We start from the raw sequence: 21,895 nt of genomic DNA, 5'->3' as shown, positions 1-21,895 counted from the left end.
AGGGTGGGCGGCATCTGCCATGTGTAGGTAACTGCGTGTTATTGTGGATAGTGTTATGTGTGGTGTGTGAGTTGCAGGGATGTTGGAGACAGCACAAACACCCAGCCTCCGGGCCATTGGAATTAACCAATGAAGGTTAAAATCCTCGACCCGGCCGGGAATCGAACCCGGCCAACGAGTCGGACAGTTCCAGAAGGTGACGAAGGACTTCAACAAGGCCGGACTACGGCGAGAGGACATCTCCGATCGATCACAGTACCAGTTACAAATCAACAACTTCAAGGGCTTCCATGAAGGACAAAAGCAGAACAGTGGTTGGACGATGTGAAGACGGCAAGCTGCCGAGGAAAGAATGCAGGGATTCTGGGGGGGGGGGGGGGGGGGGGGGAAAGGGGAAAGACTCGTCCAAAAATATGTGACAGTTATGGTAAAACTCCAGCCCTGGACACAAGAATCTAACGTTATATGTAAGTTGAAATTAATGAACTCTTACTTATATGCGTCTCAGAATACATATGTGTTTATAGCGATGTCCAGGAACGCACCATCCCGCCCCAAGAACTACATTTACTTTTATAACCTAAGAAAGAGTATTACACGACATTTTCATTGCTGAAGTAGCTACTTGCATTCCTATTGGCCAACGTAAAGTGTTACGTGATCTCATTCCCGTCAGTTATTATAATCATAATCCGTTACCAACCCCCAGCACAATAAAAATGCCCCCGTTGCTTGTTCCTGTATCACTGGTTTTCTCCAGGTCCTATCCTAACCGTCAGCACGCCAAGAACCAGTCCAGACCAATGGTGTAACAATAATCACCACCACCACCACCTATCGAAGCACTACTCACTCATTAGTTCCTAAGTAGAGAGGTTGGCAGCATTGAGCAGCGCCTGACAACACCCTTACCGAGAAGGCCGCGAGCGTGTAAACAAACGACAGTCGTTCCGCGCGTGTGAGAATCTTGTCTCCAGGGCTATAGAATTGAACGTGGTCTTTAATGGCCCTAAACGAAAAAGGAATGAATAAATAATTCATTTGTTATTGGTAGCTAGGTGTGTGGGAAGCTACTACTACGACTACTACTGAAAATGAAAATCTACAACCTGTTTTCCAGTCATTGACCGGGCCAGGAATGAAATGAATGAAGCCCCATCTAACGGCGAGGATAGGAATTTTGCCGGCTACCGAAGCCTGTCGCACTCCTCTGGGGCAATGTTTAGTGAATGGCAGATGAAATGAAATGATATGGGAGAGTGTTGCTGGAATGAAAGATGACAGGGATAACCGGAGGACCCGGAGAAAAAACCTGTCCCGCCTCCGCTTTGTCCAGCACAAATCTCAAATGGAGTGCCCGGGATTTGAACCACGGAACCCAGCGGTGAGAGGCCAGCGCGCTGCCACCTGAGCCACGGAGACTCTACTACTACTACTACTACTACTACTACTACTACTACTACTACTACTACTACTACTAAATGTTTTCAGGCGGGCCTCCCAGACAGTGACGCCGTCTCTCAGGCCAGAAGATTTGTATCGGAGAAGGTGAGAGGGGTGGCGACCGTGACCTATACTAGAAACTGTCCCGGCATTCACCTTAGTATAGGAGAATGGAAAACCACGGAAAACCATTCTCGGGACAGCTACCGGTGGGGACCAGCCCCTCTCCGTCTCCCGAATACAGATGCGTAGAGCGACGGTAGAGCCGTGGGCATCCCTCCTCTGCTCGGTCGGTCGGAGTACAGAGCTGTCGGACCACGGACACGCCGTGGCCACTTGGCCAGGACCCACTTTCCATCCATCGACCTGTACGTGGTATTGTAGTGGAGGATACTATTCAGTGCGATGTATGGGACAGTTCTCGAGGCGAGGGAATTAGCCATTTGAGATTCAAATCCCCGCTGCGGTCGGGAATCGAACCCGCGTCTCCGAACCAAAGGTCACTACTCCGACCATTCCGCCAAGGCGCTGCATTGTGTGTCAATGAAGAGAAGCATATTAAAAACGAACACAAACACCCGGTCTCTGAGGAAGGGGAATTAATCATATACAGTTAAATTCCCTAGCCCCGCTGGGAATCGAACTCGGGTTTTCTCTGAGCCGAAGACCAGTAAACATAAATTGAGCCAAAGACCGAGCTCGATAGCTCCAGTCACTTAAGTGCGGCCAGTATCCATATTCGGGAGATAGTGGGTTCGAACCCCACTGTCAGCAGCCATGAAGATGGTTTACCGTGGTTTCCCATTTTCACACCAGGCAAATGCTGGGGCTGTACCTTAATTAAGGCCACGGTCGCTTCCTTCCCTCTTCTAGCCCTTTCCTCTCCCATTGTTACCATAAGACCTCTCTGTGTCGGTGCGACGTAAAGCAACTTGTAAAAAAAAAAAAAAAGGCAAAGGTTCCGGACAATAACTTGTCAGCAAGTATCTTCAAACATGACTTGAAGTAACAATCGTCTGTGCTCTTGGAGAGTAAGGTTTCTTGGACGAATGCCCACTCCCCGGCCGCTTCCTGTAAGACATAGCTGTTGTATGTGGTTCAGATTAAAGTGAAAGTGGTTTTTATACTGAAATGAGTTGACCTACACGCTCTACCTCAAACCAGCGGTCGACAGCTCCACATAGCCTACCCGTGCCTGCTCACCTCGGCTCTAGTTATGAGGTAACTCTTAATAGGGCGTTTGCAGAGTGGGCTTCGGCCTACGAGTGGCTACGGTTGGTCAGTGGTCATACCGACCAACCGAGCAGAGGAGGGGTGGCCGCGGCTCTACCGTGGCTATACTCCCCCTCTGCATTCGGGAGACGGTTCCCACTGTGAGCTGTCCTGATAATTATTGTTTTCCGTGGTTTTCCATTCTCCTGCACTAAGACGAATGCCGGGACAGTTCGTAGTATAGGCCATGGCCGCCAACCCCCTCACCTTTCCCACACATCTCCACTAACACCACACGAATCTTCTGGTCTGAAAGACGTCGTCACCGTCTAGGAGCCTCGCCTCCGCTTCGGGGGAGGAATGAAGACATTTAGTAGCAGTTGCTCCTAGTCCAATGGTCTTATCAATAGCCAGACTTTACCAATCCATACTAATGTTCTTGTCACTAGCCAGAGTTAACCAATCCAGACCAATCGTCTTGCCACTAGCCAGACTTAACCAATCCATACTAATGGTCTTGTCACTAGCCAGACTTAACTAATCCAGACCAATGGTCTTGTCAGCAGCCAGACCTAACCAATCCAGACCAATGCTCTTGTCAGGAGCCAGACTTAACTAATCCAGACCAATCGTCTTGTCACCAGCCAGACTTAAAACCAATCCAGACCAATGGCCTTGTCAGGAGCCAGACCTAACCAATCCAGACCAATGGTCTTGTCACCAGCCAGACTTATCCAATCCATACGAATGGTATTGTCACTAGCCAGACTTAACCAATCCAGACCAATGGTCTTGTCACCAGCCAGACTTAACCAATCCATACCAATGGTCTTGTCACTAGCCAGACTTAACCAATCCAGACCAATGGTCTTGTCAGGAGCCAGACCTAACCAATCCATACCAATGGTCTTGTCAGCAGCCAGACTTAACCAATCCAGACCAATGGTCTTGTCAGCAGCCAGACCTAACCAATCCATACCAATGGTCTTGTCACTGGCCAGACTTAACCAATCCATACCAATGGTCTCGTCACTAGCCAGACTTAACCAATCCAGACCAATGGTCTTGTCAGTAGCCAGACCTAACCAATCCAGACCAATGGTTTTGTCACCTGCCAGACTTAAAACCAATCCAGACCAATGGCCTTGTCAGGAGCCAGACCTAACCAATCCAGACCAATGGTCTTGTCACCAGCCAGCCTTATCCAATCCATACGAATGGTACTGTCACTAGCCAGACCTAACCAATCCAGACCAATGGTCTTGTCACCAGCCAGGCTTAACCAATCCATACCAATGGTCTTGTCACTAGCCAGACTAAACCAATCCAGACCAATGGTCTTGTCAGCAGCCAGACCTAACCAATCCATACCAATGGTCTTGTCACTGGCCAGACTTAACCAATCCATACCAATGGTCTCGTCACTAGCCAGACTTAACCAATCCAGACCAATGGTCTTGTCAGCAGCCAGACCTAACCAATCCAGACCAATGGTTTTGTCACCTGCCAGACTTAAAACCAATCCAGACCAATGGCCTTGTCAGGAGCCAGACCTAACCAATCCAGACCAATGGTCTTGTCACCAGCCAGCCTTATCCAATCCATACGAATGGTATTGTCACTAGCCAGACCTAACCAATCCAGACCAATGGTCTTGTCACCAGCCAGGCTTAACCAATCCATACCAATGGTCTTGTCACTAGCCAGACTAAACCAATCCAGACCAATGGTCTTGTCAGCAGCCAGACCTAACCAATCCATACCAATGGTCTTGTCACTGGCCAGACTTAACCAATCCATACCAATGGTCTCGTCACTAGCCAGACTTAACCAATCCAGACCAATGGTCTTGTCAGCAGCCAGACCTAACCAATCCAGACCAATGGTTTTGTCACCAGCCTAGCCTTGTAAATGGTGTTGACACTAGTTCTCAAGTTGGCAGCCTTGTATACCCGCTGTGACATCGTCCAACCCGCTCCATGTTGCATTTCTAACCTCTGTGACATCGTCCGACCCCATTGATGTTGGATCTCAAACCTGTAGTCCGCGAAGGGTCTGCGGAATCTTTATCAAGAAAAATAATTTTCTGGTCGGCAATCATGGGAGAATATTCAATCTTCGAAATTACTTTCGGCAAACCAAAGGTAACTATGATGACAACCAACATTCAGAATGAATAAAAATGGCTTTATTGATTCTAAGGAGAGCATTTATTTTAGACGTATAGTTTGAGGTTATTGCGGTAGTGCTTCTTTTCCTCTTGGCATACGGAATAATTTAGCTCACAGTTTGACTCTATCTGAACATTTTAGTTGTGTATTAGGGAATTATGTCCGCCTCTGTGGTGTAGTGGTTAGTGTGATTAGTTGCCACCCCCGGAGGTCCGGGTTCGATTCCCGGCTCTGCTACGACATTTGAAAAGTGGTACGAAGGCTGGATCGGGGTCCACTCAGCCTCGGGAGGTCAACTGAGTAGAGGTGGGTTCGATTCCCACCTCAACCATCCTGGAAGGGTTTTCCGTGGTTTCCCACTTCTCCTCCAGGCAAATGCCGGGATGGTACCTAACTTAAGGCCACGGCTGCTTCCTTCCCTCTTCCTTGTCTCTCCATTCCAATCTTTCAACCCCCCCCCCGCAAGGCCCCTGTTCAGCGTAGCATGTGAGGCCGCCTGGGCGAGGTGCTGGTCATCCTCCCCAGTTGTATCTCCCGACTCAGAGTCTGAAGCTCCAGGACATTGCCCATGAGGCGGTAGTCCGAGGGAAAAGCCAACCCTGGAGGATAAGCAGATTTGAAAGAAAGAAATTACGGAATTATACAGTAGAGAACCTTTAAGAACATACTGTAGCGATCGTGTTGAAGATGCTGCGGTGAAGGGTGTTTGAAGGCTGCCACTTCATTGCTCAAGCGGGTGAAAGTAACATTCACTACCTTTCATCTCAAGGAGGAATGTGGTTGGTTCTCGTTTTCATTTCATTGACTGCTACCTCAACAATATATGTTGGCCGTACACCGTGGGTTAGTGGTAGAATGCCGGCGTACCGATTCGAAGATCATGGGTTCAAACACAGTACAAGAAATCAGATTTTAGAAAGGTGAAATAACTCTATTTCCGCCTCTGTAGTGTAGTGGTTAGTGTAAATAGCTGCCACCCTCAGAGGCCCTGGTTCGATTCCCGGCTCTGCCACGAAATTTGAAAAGTGGTACGAGGGCTGGAACGGGGTTCACTCAGCCTCGAAAGGTCAACTGGGTGGAGGTGGGTTCGATTCTCACCTAAGCCACCCTTGAAGTGGTTTCCCTTGGTTTCCCACTTCTCCTCCAGGCAAATGCCGGGACGGTACCTAACTTAAAGCCACGTGGTCGAGGTACTGGTCATTCTCCCAAGTTGTATCCTCCAACCAAGCGTCTGAAGCTCCAGAACATTGCCCTTGAGGTGGTAGAGGTAGGATCCCTCGCTGAGTCCGAGGGATAAACCGACCCTGGAGGGTAAGCAGATAAAGAAGAAGAAAAAAGAGAATAGTGTAAATGAGAATAGTATATTTACTGTATGTTCTGAAATCTGCATCCCACCAAAAAGGAAAAAGAGAATGCAGGTAATTAACGTTTTGAATAGAGTCTAAGAAAACTCTTGGCAGTGGTGGGATTCGAACCCACGCCCTTTCGGACTGATGCCTAAAACCAGCGCCTTAGACCACTCGGCCACACTACCGTACAGCTACTAGTATCTACAAGCGTGTTCACTATGATAGGTAGCCAATAAGTAGTCAATATTTCATTCATAGACGGGTGAAAATGAGAATAGCACATTTATGTTCTGAAAAATGTATCCCACCAAAATAAAGGAAAAAGTAAATGCAGATAATTAACGTTTTGAATAGACTCCGAGAAAACGCTTGACAGTGGTCGGATTCGAACCCATACCCTTTCGGACTAGTGCCTAAAAGCCAGCGCCTTAGACCACTCGGCCACACTACATTACAGCCCGCAACCCGTAAAAGCGTGTACGCTAGATTATATCATAATACACTCTCACAGTTCGTAAAAGAGGTGTCGCATCAATTACATGGACAGGCTGATAAGTCATCCTCAGCGTCAACTCACATTTTACATGCTCTTATATTCACCCTTACAGTCCATACTCATTTGAAAGAAAACGCCTCACCGAGCGAGTTTGATGCACGGTAAGAGCCACGTAGTTATGCGCTTGCATGAGGAGATATTGGGTTCAAACTCCACTGACGGGAGCGCTGAACATTGTTTTTCGTGGTTTCTCATTATCACGCCAGGCAAAATCTGGGGCTGTAACTTAACGTCACGGTCGTTTTCTTCACAAAGCCCCGTCCTGTCGCATAAGAACCATCTGAGTCAGTGGGACGTAAAACAATTTGATAAAACAAAACAACAACAAGCAAGCAAACAAGGCCCGCGGTACCATATATCAATGTTCACTGGGCGCTTTATCAGTTTCATTGTATGTACAAAGTGAGAGTTGGAGTTCCTCAGGGATCAGAACTGTCACCGTTGCTCTTCATAATTGTTATGGATACCATCTAACGTGACTTGCACGAGAATGTTCGTTGGACTGTGCTGCATACCGGTGGCATTCTACTTGGAATTACAATCTAAGAGGATCATGGTGTGAACGCCTAAGTCAAAACGGCCTGGGTCTAAATGTTTTCTTTTAAACAATCCTACCACTGCTCATTATCGAGAGTTAAATTTTGACCTACCGTGCACTAAAAAGTTATAATAATTTTGAACATTGCAAAACTAATTGTAAGTTTAGAGTCATTTATAGTCGTACCTTTGCTTTCCTAATCTAATATTACGGGGCCGATGACCTTCGATGTTAGGCCCCTTAAAACAACAAGCATCAATCTAATATTACCTCCATCACCAGAATTCGTTTGACTGCACTCCGTTACATTTGTTTTGGATTTATTTACTTTTATCTTGTACTCGTTCTTCAAGACTGTGTTTATACCATTCAGCGATTTCTCCAGATCGTCTAAAGACTGAGATAAAATAACAACATCATCCTCAAATCTGAAAGTTGACCCGCAGGTGAGGCTGCCTGGACGAGGTACTGGTCCTCCTCCCCAGTTTCATCCCCCGACTCAAAGTCTCACGCTCCAGGACACTGCCCTTGAGGCGGTAAAGTGGGATCCCTCGCCGATTCTGAGGGAAAAACCAAATATGAAGGGTAAACGGATAAAGAAAGAAAGAAAGAAAGAAAGAAAGAAAGAAAGAAAGAAAGAAAGAAAGTCTCAGAGTTCTGATTTCCTCTCTTTGGATTGTGATTCTTTCTTTCTTTCTTTCTTAATCCATTTACCCTCCAGGGTTGGTTTCTCCCTCGGACTCAGCGAGGGATCCCACCTCTACCGCCTCAATGGCTGTATCCTGGAGCATGAGACTTTGGGTCGGGGATACTACTGGGGAGGAGGACCAGTGCATCGCCCAGTCAGCCTCACCTGCTATGCTGAACAGGGGCCTAGTGGGGGATGGGAAGATTGAAAGGGATACACAAGGAAGAGGGAAAGAAGCGGCCTGGCCTTTAGGTAGCCTACAATCCCGGCATTTGCCTGGAGAAGAAGTGGGAAACCACGGAAAACCACTTTGAGGATGGCTGAGATGGCAATCGAACCCACCTCTACTCAGTTGACCTCCCGAGGCTGAGTGGACCCCATTTCCAGCCCTCGTACCATTTCTCAAATTTCGTGACAGAGTCGGGAATCGTACCCGGGCCTCCTGGGGTGGTAGCTAATCACACTAACCACTACACCACAGAGGCGGACTTTGATTTCCTTTATTGGCCTTTATATATACCTAAGCGTTGAGAGAGGACAAATTGCGTGGAGTATATATACAATTTGGTTGCGCCGGTACTTTCACATAAAGATAGTATGTATATTCAAGATGTTGTATACAAAACACTGTACAATGTCATATTACAGCAAGTGGATTACTTCATATCAGGTATTGAATAATATCAAGACAATGGAATAACCATTCTACTTCAACAGTGTGCTCATCAGCGAAGATAATGAGGAGTGATCGCTGAAGTTACATAATGTCTGGTAACTCTTACTAAGTCCGCCTTCGGTTCACAGGGCTGTGGGTTCGAACTTCGTACACAATAACACTCAGTTTTCTATGCACGGCAGTTGCCACCCACCCTTGTCGGAGAGTCTTACTTACCAATCTCGTAATAGACAACATTGTGGAAGTCAAGGGCATTGTGTATTTCGTTATCGTGAACTTGACATGTCGAGACTCGATTGAATCGAGTTTGTTTCTTTGGTTTAGTGTCAAGTGACAGAAGGGGAAGAGGAAAGGGGGTTGGAGAAAGTCTTCCGTGTGCTCGAAGTTGGGGCTGCAAAGCGACGCGGAACTCTTTTATGTAACTGTTACGATATGAGTAGACTCTGACTGTTATTACTGCGTGGCGTCATGCCCAGCGATGAACTGGGTTACCAGGAGTCCACCTAGAATTATCCACTTATGAACACTGGTTCCTTTATTCTTGCTGAACGTTACAACGCGGAAGTAGAACGTCGGACGCTTTTAAGCATATTTTATCAATTTAATCACCTTCTCTTACATTATGTTGAAGCCAGGTTGCGCTGGACTTTAAAACGCTTTAACTTCAAGGAAATGTAAATAGACCTCGTTCAATATACAGAGTTATTCTAAATTGGTTACTCCGTAGACATAATTATTTGACGTAATTTATTTTCAAAACTCAGAGTGACAACACCTCAAAATTTGTTTTCAAATTATTAATGTGGCTTCGTGCCTTTGCTGGCGGGACCTAGTGTTTACAATGCACTATGTCTTCTTGTATGGGCTAGAGCAATTTTGTTACTTTCATTGATCTGTCTCAGCTTTATCCTTGGCTTTGACAAAATGAAAGTGACTGAGGTATGAGTGATGCTAGTAACGCCATTCCTTCTGCAGCCAGTCCCTGCTATGAATGATGTGAATATATTGCTCATAGGGTCAGTTGGTGCATGCATTTCAGTGGGCTTGGCAGATTGATGTGTAATAGCAACTTCTGGCTCGGTGAGGAAAGCAACGAGAAACTACCTCACTCCTCATTTCCCTAGTACGCCTCTTCAGTGATGCCTAGGCTATCTATGACAGCTGATGGCGGAACTGTTGAGGATCCAACCAGCCTTCGGGCTGAGGACTAAACATACAATGTGGCTTCCACTCAATCACTCAATGCATGAGGCATTTTTAACTTGAACCCCTTAGATCACAGTCCATAGCATAGACTTCGGAATGACCAGCTCCAAATTTGCTCTATAGTTCCTGCCACAAGGCGCGCGCCTGTGAGCTTGCATCCGGGAAGTAGTGGGTTCGAATCCCACTGTCGGCAGCCCTGAAGATGGTTTTCCTTGGTTTCCCCATTTTCACACCAGGCAAATGCTGGGGCTGTACTTTAATTAAGGCCACGGTCGCTTCCTTCCAACGCCTAGGCCTTTCCTATTCCATCGTCGCCATAAGACCTATCTGTGTCAGTGCGACGTAAAGCCACTAGCAAAAAACAAAAATAAAAATAAAAAGGTTCCTGCCATGTAAGCGCCTACAATAAAGGTACAACCTTACTCTTTCTCCCCTCTTAATACTGAAGACAGTGATTTATAGTTATTTTCTAATTGTTGTGTTCAATTCGAAATGCACATCGGCCCTATATAGTCATGATTTTAATGTTGAAAAAAATTCTTAACAGACAAATTAGGGGTTCCCAGACTACAAGCAATATAAAACTTGTTGAAGGGGTAAAGGGGCCGGAAAGATTTCATATTGTGAATCTTGGTTATCTCTATCATACTAAAAACAAATTCGAGAATCACTTCCGGCCTAAATGCATTTCCGGAAAAACAGCCTAAAATTGCTTCTTTCTTTACTCGTTTTCTTTTTTATTCAGATCCTAGCCAAATTAACTTATTTACATAATTATATCTGTAATGTATTCCTTGGTTTAATACCCTCAGGTATTTTTCAGTGTTTGAAAAATGTCCACACCGAATGTAGTTATAAGGGCTTAAGTGAAACTCTGCGTTGACTCGCATTAGCGCTCGTAGTGGTGCTTACGTGACCCAGCCATTTATACTCTCACTCATACCGCTGTATACACACTCATTCTCAACCACTCCAACACGCGCACGCATACACATTCACTCAAATTCAACTGTACTTGCACCCATCTTCCGTAAAATTTTAATTTATACAAGTTATGTACATCACATATTGGTTTATATTTACATATACATTTTCTTTACTGCGCTGAGGAAGTGAGGAAGAGGATGCAGTTTTACCTCAGACGGTAGAAGATTCCAGGTACGAGCAGACCTTGCGTAATAGCCATTTAAATCTGAAGTTGTTCTGGCAAAGGGAGGGACAAGAGTAATTCCTTGGCCTCTCTTAACGGAGCGGTAATTAAGCTGCAGGCGGTGGAAAGGGGAGAGGTGTGTGTTGTCTGTCAGGGATTTCTTAAGGAAGGCTACGTCTATCTGTGTACATAACGAGTTCGCTGGTGGCAACGACCTGGCTGTGTTTAAAATTATCAATGGGACACAATAAATGCACTACCTTATAGTAGGCCATTCCTGTCCTGCTAAAAAAATATTACGGACCAGAAAACCCAATGCTGAATTCAAGTACAGGGGGCCTTGGCTCCACTATGTCAAAATTGTTCGAACTATGGTCTATACTGAAATTCACCACTGTTAAAATAATAACACTATGTCGATAGGTACATGTCTTTATTGGAATAGTTAAGGAAATTAGGTTTTCTCTTACACTAAACAAATTATTGTACATAATACTAAATAAAGCACAGTCACTCTAACACAGTCAAAATGTTTTATAGCTGAAATAAAATTATAAGTTATAAGATTGTACTACTGCTGCTATTGCTTGCTAGTAATACTATTGTAATAGTACGATCAATGAAAGACCAGAAATGCACAGTTAACGTTACGACACTCCTAAGCGTAGGAAAAATGAAATGGCGTATGGCTTTTAGTGCCGGGAGTGTCCGAGGACAAGTTCGGCTCGCCGGATGCAGGTCTTTTGATTTGACTTCCGTAGGCGACCTGCGCGTCATGATGAGGATGAAATGATGAAGGCGACATATACACCCAGCCCCCGTGTCAGAGAAATTAACCAATTATGGTTAAAATTCCCGACCCCGCCGGGAATCGAAACCGGGACTCCTGTGACCAAAGGCCAGCACGCTAACCATTTAGCTATGGAGCCGGACTAAGCGTAGGAAATTATGAGTGTGTCCCAGTGAACCATCAGTCTCAATGCTAAGTCTGTGTCGTTTATTATGCGCTGCTGCAAGCGGGCGAAACCATACATGCTCAACGGCACCGATGACATTATTACTCAATCTGAAACGTGCACTCACCGACAAAACGCCCGCAATACGTCACGAGACATGACAAGATTATCCTTCATGATGATAACGCCAGATCCTTATATCGCCAACTCGTGAAGGTAATTTTGAAGGCACTTAGGCTCCACACGGCTTCACTTCTTTTTTTTCTTTTTAGTGCTAATTCGGCCTCGGGAGACCATGCGGCCAGCATTTACAGAGTGAGCCATTCATATATCTTCCTGAATGAAAAAGAGTCAGAACTTATAACTAAATACTACAGTCTTATAAATATTGACAAATTGCAGCGAATAATGCACAGTTAACGTTACGAGACTCCTAAGCGTAGGAATATTTGTGGAGTTAGTTTTGATAAGAGGTAGGTAACTGAGGTTGGTAGTGGGATATTTAACTTTAATAGAGAAGAGAACAGATGGTTCTGCTGTTGGGAGTACTTCTTACATGACAGTAGTAAAAGTAGGAAAGATCACAATATGAAGATAAAGTTGAAATTCAAGAGAAAAAATTGGGGCAAATATTCGTTTACAGGTAGGGGAGTTGCGGATTGGAGTAATTTACCAAGGGAGATGTTCAATAAATATCCTAATTCTTTGAAATCATTTAAGAAAATGCTTGGAAAACAACAGATAGGAAATCAGCCACCTGGGCGGCTGCCCTAAATGCAGATCATTGTTGATTGATTGATTGATTGATTGATTGATTGATGTGGTTCAAGTCGACTATTTATCCAGGGTCTTATGGGCAGTGAGGCGTGTGGATAGCATCCATGACTCACACGCATTCTTATTAAATATGAAAGGTGTCTTCGTGTTCATTTCATTTTCTTGATACCGACTTGCGTTGGGTTGGTGGATTGAATTTTAGCATAGTGCTTTTCTCTAGCAAACTATGACACGGCTTTTCTTCTAAATTGACAGTTCGCAAAACAAACGAGCATCGCTTTACCTATGTTGCCAGCGCTCTACTGTTGCGTGTACAGCTGACGCAATACGACCGCCGAACGCAGCCTGCGTGCTCAGAAAAGCTAAGGAATCGCGAGGGGAAACAAATTCACAAAAATTACACTGACTAACAAAATTTGACACTGTTGTTTGAGTCATCAGTCCATAGACTGGTTTGATGCAGCTCTCCATGCCACCCTATCCTGTGCTAACCTTTTCATTTCTACGTAACTATTGCATCCTACATCTGCTCTAATCTGTTTGTCATATTCATACCTTGGTCTACCCCTACCGTTCTTGCCACCTACACTTCCTTCAAAAACCAACTGAACAAGTCCTGGGTGTCTTAAGATGTGTCCTATCATTCTATCTCTTCTTCTCGTCAAATTTAGCCAAATCGCTCTCCTCTCACCAATTCGATTCAGTATCTCTTCATTCGTGATTCGATCTATCCATCTCACCTTCAGCATTCTTCTATAACACCACATTTCAAAAGCTTCTATTCTCTTTCTTTCTGAGCTAGTTATCGTCCATGTTTCACTTCCATACAATGCCACGCTCCACACAAAAGTCTTCAAAAACATCTTTCTAATTCCGATATCAATGTTTGAAGTGAGCAAATTTCTTTTCTTAAGAAAGCTCTTCCTTGCTTGTGCTAGTCTGCATTTTATGTCCTCCTTACTTCTGCCATCGTTGGTTATTTTACTACCCAAGTAACAATATTCATCTACTTCCTTTAAGACTTCGTTTCCTAATCTAATATTTCCTACATCACCTGCCTTCGTTCGACTGCACTCCATTACTTTTGTTTTGGATTTATTTATTTTCATCTTGTACTCCTTACCTAAGACTTCATCCATACCATTCAGCAACTTCTCGAGATCTTCTGCAGTCTCAGATAAAATAACAATATCATCGGCAAATCTCAAGGTTTTGATTTCCTCTCCTTGGACTGTGATTCCCTTTCCAAATTTCTCTTTGATTTCCTTTACTGCCTGTTCTATGTAAACATTGAAAAGGAGAGGGGACAAACTGCAGCCTTGCCTCACTCCTTTCTGGATTGCAGCTTCTTTTTCAAAGCCCTCGATTCTTATCACTGCAGACTGATTTTTATACAGGTTGTAGATAATTCTTCGTTCTCGGTATTTGATCCCTATCATCTTCAGAATCATAAACAGCCTGGTCCAATCAACATTATCGAATGCCTTTTCTAGATCTACGAATGCCATGTACGTGGGCTTGTCCTTCTTGATTCGATCCTCTAAGATCAGACGTAAAGTCAGGATTGCTTCACGTGTTCCTACATTTCTTCTGAAGCCAAATTGATCTTCCCCCAACTCAGCTTCAACTTGTTTTTCCATTCTTCTGTAAATAATACGTGTTAAAATTTTGCAGGCATGAGATACTAAACTAATAGTGCGGTAGTTTTCACACCTGTCAGCACCGGCTTTCTTGGGAATAGGTATAACAACATTCTGCCGAAAATCGGATGGGACTTCTCCTGTCTCATACATCTTGCACACTAAATGAAATAACCTTACCATGCTGGTTTCTCCTAAGGCAGTCAGTAACTCAGAGGGAATATCATCAATTCCAGGTGCCTTGTTCCTATTTAGGTCACTCACAGCTCTGTCAAACTCTGACCTCAAAATTGGGTCTCCCATTTCATCAGCATCAACAGCCTCTTCATGTTCCAGAACCAAATTATCTACATCGTTACCTTGATACAACTGTTGGATATGCTCCTGCCATCTTTCTGCTTTGTCTTCTTTCCCTAGAAGTGGCTTTCCACCTGAGCTCTTAATATTCATGCACCTAGATTTCCTTTCTCCAAAGGTTTCCTTGATTTTCCTGTATGCAGCATCTACCTTTCCCAGGACCATACAGCCTTCGACATCCTTGCACTTCTCCTTCAGCCATTCTTCCTTAGCTACCTTGCACTTTCTATCCACTTCATTCTTTAATCGCCTGTATTCTTTTCTGCCCTCTTCATTTCTAGCATTCTTGTATTTTCGTCGTTCATCAATCAGGTCTAGTATCTCCTGAGTTATCCACTGATTCTTAGTTGATCTTTTCTTCCTTCCTAACATTTCTTCAGCAGCCCTACTGACTTCATTTTTCATGACTCTCCACTTCCTCTACTGTGTTTCTTTCGGCCTTTTCATTTAGTCCTTGTGCAACATGTTCCTTGAAACGATCCATCACACTCTTTTCTTTCAACTTGTCTAGATCCCATCTTTTTGCATTCTTTCCTTTCTTCAATTTCTTCAACTTCAGATGGCATTTCATGACCAACAAGTTGTGGTCAGAGTCCACGTCTGCTCCTGGGAAAGTTTTGCAATCCAACACCTGGTTTCTGAATCTCTGCCTAATCATAATGAAGTCTATTTGATACCTTCCAGTGTCTCCAGGTCTCGTCCACGTATACAGCCGTCGTTTGTGGTGTTTGAACCAAGTATTGGCGAGGACTAAGTTATGGTCAGTGCAGAATTCAACCAGCCGACTTCCTCTTTCGTTCCTTTGTCCCAATCCGAATTCTCCTACTGTGCTACCTTCTCTTCCTTGGCCTACCACTGCGTTCCAGTCTCCCATCACAATTAGATTCTCGTCACCTTTGACATATTGTATTAAATCTTCTATCTCCTCATATATTCTTTCAATTTCTTCATCATCCGCTGAACTAGTAGGCATATAGACCTGCACTATTGTGGTGGGCATTGGTTTGGTGTCTATCTTGGCGACAATAATTCTTTCACTATGCTGGTCGTAGTAGCTTATCCGCTGCCCTATTTTTTTATTCATTATTAAACCAACTCCTGCATTACCCCTGTTTGATTTCGTGTTGATAATTCGGTAGTCGCCTGACCAAAAATCCTGTTCTTCCTGCCAACGTACTTCACTTATACCAACTACATCTAACTTTAGCCTATCCATCTCCCTTTTCAGATTCTCTAACCTACCACAACGATTCAAACTCCTAACATTCCACGCTCCGACTCGCAGAATGTCAGTATCCATCTTCCTGATGATCGCCCCCTCTCGTGTAGTCCCCACCCGGAGATCCGAATGGGGGACTAGTTTACCTCCGGAATATTTTACCCGGGAGGAAGCCATCATCAGTACATCTTTCATACAGAGAGAGCTGCATGTCCTCGGGAGGTGGTTACGGCTGTAGTCTCCCGTTGCTTTCAGCCGTGTAGCAGTATCAACACAGCTAAGCCATGTTGAGTATTATTACAAGGCCGTATCAGTCAATCATCTAGACTGCCGCCCTTGCAACTACCGAAAGGCTGCTACCCCCCTTTCGATGAACCATTCGTTAGTCTGGTCTCTCAACAGATACCCATCCGATATGGTTGCACCTGCGGCTCGGCTATCTGCATCATTGGGACACGCAAGCCTCCCCACCGCGGCAAGGTCACATGGTTCACAGAGGAGGAATTTGACACTAAAGAACAGAATATATTATTAAGAATAAAAGTGAGTGAGGAAATAACTAATTACTCACAGCTGAGGGATGGCAGTAGAAGGAGGTTATGGCCTACAAAGGAAACATTCCACTGATCTCAGATTCACTTTCTTGCCACTTGTCAATCCCGATCTACACTGAGACATGGTACACACAGACGAACGCGATTTATGCCGGACTTATGTAGTGCTGGTACAATGATCAGCAGTCCTAAATGGAGTACCCCTCCGGGATATCTCCATAGGGATGTGTAATTGTGAATTTTGTGCTACAAAACTTTTTTATCATCGGCACGAGGCGGTTGTATTTGAGTTCGTTGTAATAGACCGACCACTGGACTGAACCGGGATCGAATCTGCCAGAAGGTCAGCGCTATTGTCTGAGACACTCAGTGCCAGAACCTTGCAGACGTGATACCTGGATGTTGCGAGAGAGTGCAAAGGTATTCATCTCCCTTTCACTAGGAGTGCAAGTGATCCAGTGCTACGTCATTCCATTATTTCATCAGCCCACTTAAAATCTCTCTATGTCTTAACATTGCTACTCATTCCAATCACAGGTGTTTGTCAAACTTTCTACGTCAGTCACGCGGGCGTACAGGCAGCTTTCACTGCTATTTGAGCAGATTTAAGGTGATACAGATTTTTGGTTTTTGGAAGTAACAATTTTAATTTTATTTTAGTACACTAGGATGGGGAATCAGCCATCTGGTCAACAGCCCTAAATGCTGATCATTGACTGATGTCTTCTTAGCCAATAACTCGCGAAGTTGTCGGCAAAAGGAATTCTATAACGACGGATTCTTGGAAGTAATAATTTTAATTTGGTTTTAATACAAAGACTGTTATAGGGAATTTGCCACCTGGGAAACAGTCCTAAATACAGATCATTGATGATTAATTGATGTCTTCTTAACTAATGATTCGAAAAGTAGTCGGTAAAAGAAAGTTTATAACGACGGATTTTTGGAAGTAAAATTTGAATCCAAAGATTTGGGAACGCTTGAGGGCGATACAGATCTTTCTAATGTTATATCGGGCCAAAACTGATAATGTGGAACTTTCTTCTTCTTTTTGTACTTTTCCGGGCATTTTATCCAATTATTTGTGGTCATTGCTATATTTAGATTAAGCATGCATGCGTACTCTGTATTACTACTACTAAAATATTTTCATTCCTCCCCTGAAGGACGAGGGGACCTCTTAGACGGTAACACCGTCTCTCAGGCCGGAAGATTTGTGACAGCGAAGGAGATGCATGGAGAAGGTGAGGGGGTTGGTGGCCATGGCCTATACTAGGAACTCTCCCGGCATTCACCTTAGTACAGGAGAATGGAAAACCACGGGAAACCATTCTCAGGACAGCCGACGGTTGGGACAACTCGTGAGGTCCAACCCTGTCCCGCCTCTCGAATGCAGAGGAGTAGAGACACGGTAGAGCCGTGGCCACCCTTCCTCTGCCCGGCTGGCCGGTCAGAGTGCAGAGCTGTTGGATCACGGAGCAACCCTGGCTACTTGTGGGCCGAGACCCACTCTGAATCCACCGACCACGCTGTGTTGGCGCATCTGGGATAGAATGCGACCGCAGCTTGATGAATGTATCAGTGCTAACGGACGACAGTTTAAACAGTTCGTGAAAGAAGGAGTTTGTCGGGAATTTTAATCATAATTGGTTAATTTCGCTGGGACAGGGGCTGGGTGTATGTGTAGTCTTCATCATCATTTCATCCTCATCACGACGCGCAGGTCACCTACGGATATCAAATAAAAAGACCTGCACCTGGCGATCCGAACTTGTCCTTGGACACTCCCGGCACTAAAAGCCATACGTCATTTCATTTCATTATTTCCATATACGAATTTTTACGTCTGTAACCTATTCAGTTTTTGAAATATGTAAGTTTCCCAATTAAAGGATTGAAACCCATTTTCAGTCCCTTGTACCCCTCCCCCTTTAGTAAATTTTTCAGAAACAACAAATAGGTGTTATTTTAAAAATTAGATTATAAATACCAATTATTACTTCAGTAACATGTTAAGCTTTTGAGATATACTCGTTTTAAAAAATTACCCCATTTTCACTTCTTTTAATCCCCCGTAAGTGGATTTTCCGAAAACAAAAAATGCGTGTTTCTTTATTTTTAAAAGAGATTCCAAATAATTTATACGTCAGTAACATGTTGAGTTTGTGAGATATACTCATTTTAAAAATTCATCATATTTTAAAACTTCTTTTCAACCCCTTCAGTGGATTTTCAGAAAACAAAATAATACGTGATTCTTTACTTTGAAAGGAGTTTACATGTACCAATTTTCACGTCTTTGAACTGTTCAGTTTTTGAGATTTAGATATACTTATTAGCGACGGGATATCCAAAAACCCTTCCTTAGTGAGTACCTGCACTGTAATATAAACGTATCCCGAAAATTTCAATTCTTTATGTCCAGTCGTTTTGTCTGGGCGATGATGAGTCAGTCAGTCAGTCAGTCAGTCAGTCAGTCAGTCAGTCAGTCAGTCAGTCAGTCAGTCAGTCAGTCAGTCAGTCAGTCAGTCAGTCAGGACATGTTATTCTATATAATACTAGCAAGATACCTGTGCTTCGCTACGGTTTTAAACTGAAAGTTATTTTTCAAAGTTTTACATTTTGGAGAGTCCGCTGTCAGCTGAGCCTGTAATATACGCCCTCAGTTCATATGCCAAATGGTTTTCAGGGAATGATTATTTATTTTCTGATCCAACACCCATTTGAACCCCATACGGAAGGATTTGAATATTTAAAACCCTATCTTATTTAACATCTAGGATGTAAAAGAGATCACCCTGTGATATTTTGATTTTGTACGCCGAACAATAATGAAGTAATTAATACTTTCTTAAGGGGTAAATGTTTTAAAATATTTATTAACATCTAGGTTCGTGCCTGAAACGGTATCAGAGGAACGGATATTGTGTTTTGGGAGCCAACCACCATTCCTTAGGGGAGAAATATTATGAAGTATACGGTATTTTACACATAAGACATAAAAAGGAGACCCTTCTCGTAAAATTACAACTTTATACGTCAAAGTGTTTTGGAGAGACGAATCATTTTATTTACGGAGTTAATGTCATTTAACACTTTAGGGGTGGAACGTTAAAAAATATTTCCAATTTGATACCTAGTATGTTATATTTATACTGCAATTTGGAACTATGTCTTCGTACGTTAAACCATTCGGAGGAAGGTATGAACATATTTCTTTTCGGATACTAACCCCCATTTAAGTCTCTGAGCGGTTAAATTTGTTTCGAACCTTCTGTTATCTAACAACTAGGATATAATTTGAAATTTCAAGTTCATAATTCAAACGGTTTTATATAAATGCATATTTTTGTCATCATTCTTCCCCCCCAGTCAAACTCCCTTAGGGCTGTATTGTTTTAAATCCACTTCTTATTCTTCATAAAAAGAATTAAACTCATTTTACAACCCCTTAAGTTAATTCCACCTCCCCTCCCCGCCGAAAAATACGCGTGTCTTTATTTTTAAAGGAGGTTCCAAATACCAATTTTCTCGTCCATAACATCCTTTGTTTTCGAGATATAAGTATCCTCAAACAAAGAATTCAACTCATTTCTCAATTCATTTATTCCCTTAATTGAATTTTCCGAAAACAAAAAAGTACGTGTTTATTTATTTCAAGATACTAAATACAAATTTTCATGTCTGTAACCTCTTCAGGTTTGAGATATAAGTATCATCATAAAAATAATGTAACACTCTTTTCCAGTCCTTCCTACAACCCCCACCCCTTAAGTGTTTTTTCCGAAACAAAAATACGTGTTACTTATTTTTAAAACAGATTATAAATACAAATTTTCACATCTGTATTATAAGGTTTCAGATATAAATAATATACATATTATTTCTTTCCCTATCTGTGAGGAATATGTCCTGAAAGTTTGATCTACCTTATTGGTACATCCTATATAGCTTTCTGTGTTCCTAATTTTCTTCAAGTGGCACAGAGTTTTTAAGAAATGCATTGGTATGCTCAGAGTAATGATTCCTTGACTTGATTTATTGATTCATGTTCTATTTATTCTGGCAAGATTAAGGCCAGTTGTTAATGTAAATCTGACCACTAATGCTCCCTTCACATGGAAAAAGAAGAAAGTTTGTGATCATACACGCGGAACCTCTAATGGAATAAAATAATGTAATCGTATGGCTTCAGCTATTGTGTGCAGACATTTTGACTTAATCCCATTTACGATGCCTACATGACAAATTCGACGTTCCGTTTCACACTTCCAGATGCAGGAGAAATCAAAACCCTTTTAGGCGATCTACGCATAACTACTTAATTTACTATCGGTAAATGAAATGGCGTATGGCTTTTAGCGCCGGGAGTGTCCGAGGACATGTTCGGCTCGCCAGGTGCAGGTCTTTCGATTTGACACCCGTAGGTGACCTGCGCGTCGTGATGAGGATGAAATGATGATGAAGGCGACACATACACCCAGCCCCAGTGCCAGTGAAATTAACCAATGATGGTTAAAATTCCCGACCCTGCCGGGAATCGAACCCGGGACCCCTGTGACCAAAGGCCAGCACGCTAACCATTTAGCTATGGAGCCGGACTACTATCGGTGACGGATGGCCATGACCGGGAGACATATTATTTTATGGTCATTTGATTTTTCGCAAAGGAAAAAGTTGTTTCTATTTGCTAGATCAATAAGAACCTTGAAGATAATTTCATCTCCGGCATTTAAGTCTAAATCATCAGCAAATGCCACTGAAGATTAGTTATCGAAATCATTACACAAGGAAGAAAAAAACATAATTCCTTGCCACTTCAGGGTCGGTGAGTTCTTTGAGTAACCGATCGACGGTTAAATTAAAGAGCGTGCGCGATTTGACTACCTTGTGGGACACCATTTGTCACAGTGATATTCTTAGTCTTATTAAAATGAACTTCAGTCTGGATTTAATTATATGATAGTGACTCATAAGTTAATTATTTCAAGTTATTAGGAACAGTACAAGGAAGTATTTTATATGAATATGGCCGATTGAATAGAATGTCTCCTTAATTTTTTTTTTCTGGAGAATATATATGTATAGTGTAGAATTGTGCATTCTTTCTCGGAACACTGAAGTAATAGTTATTTACACAGTAGCGGCGCTAAGAAGCTCGGGGCCACCCCGCAATAACTGATTTCCTGATAAGGCAAGTTATAAGTTTATTTCGTAGTACAGGGTTGCATATTATTACAATGAACAACAACGACGCAACGATAATAATGATAATAATTACATAATTTATATTTTAAATCCGAACGAATTAAAATAATACGCTTATGTGGTATGAACACAGACACAAGAAATGCATATTCCAATTATAGTAACCAAAACAAGCTGACCGTCACAATATTACGA

General features: G+C 43.2%; 1 protein-coding gene and 1 non-coding gene across 2 annotated transcripts in view; both read right to left on the bottom strand.

The window, feature by feature from the left end:
• The window catches only part of LOC136872270 (uncharacterized), a 141,418-nt gene that overhangs the window by 86,353 nt on the left and 33,170 nt on the right, over positions 1 to 21,895 (bottom strand). The window lies entirely within an intron of this gene.
• TRNAL-UAG (transfer RNA leucine (anticodon UAG)) lies at positions 6,281 to 6,360 on the bottom strand. The gene has a single exon. It is a non-coding gene; the product is annotated as a tRNA-Leu (tRNA).

Source organism: Anabrus simplex, chromosome 1, assembly GCF_040414725.1.
Source record: "Anabrus simplex isolate iqAnaSimp1 chromosome 1, ASM4041472v1, whole genome shotgun sequence".
NCBI classification, from domain to species: Eukaryota; Metazoa; Arthropoda; class Insecta; order Orthoptera; family Tettigoniidae; genus Anabrus; species Anabrus simplex.
Note: the sequence above shows the minus strand (reverse complement) of the source record. Positions and strands in the feature narration are given on the sequence as shown.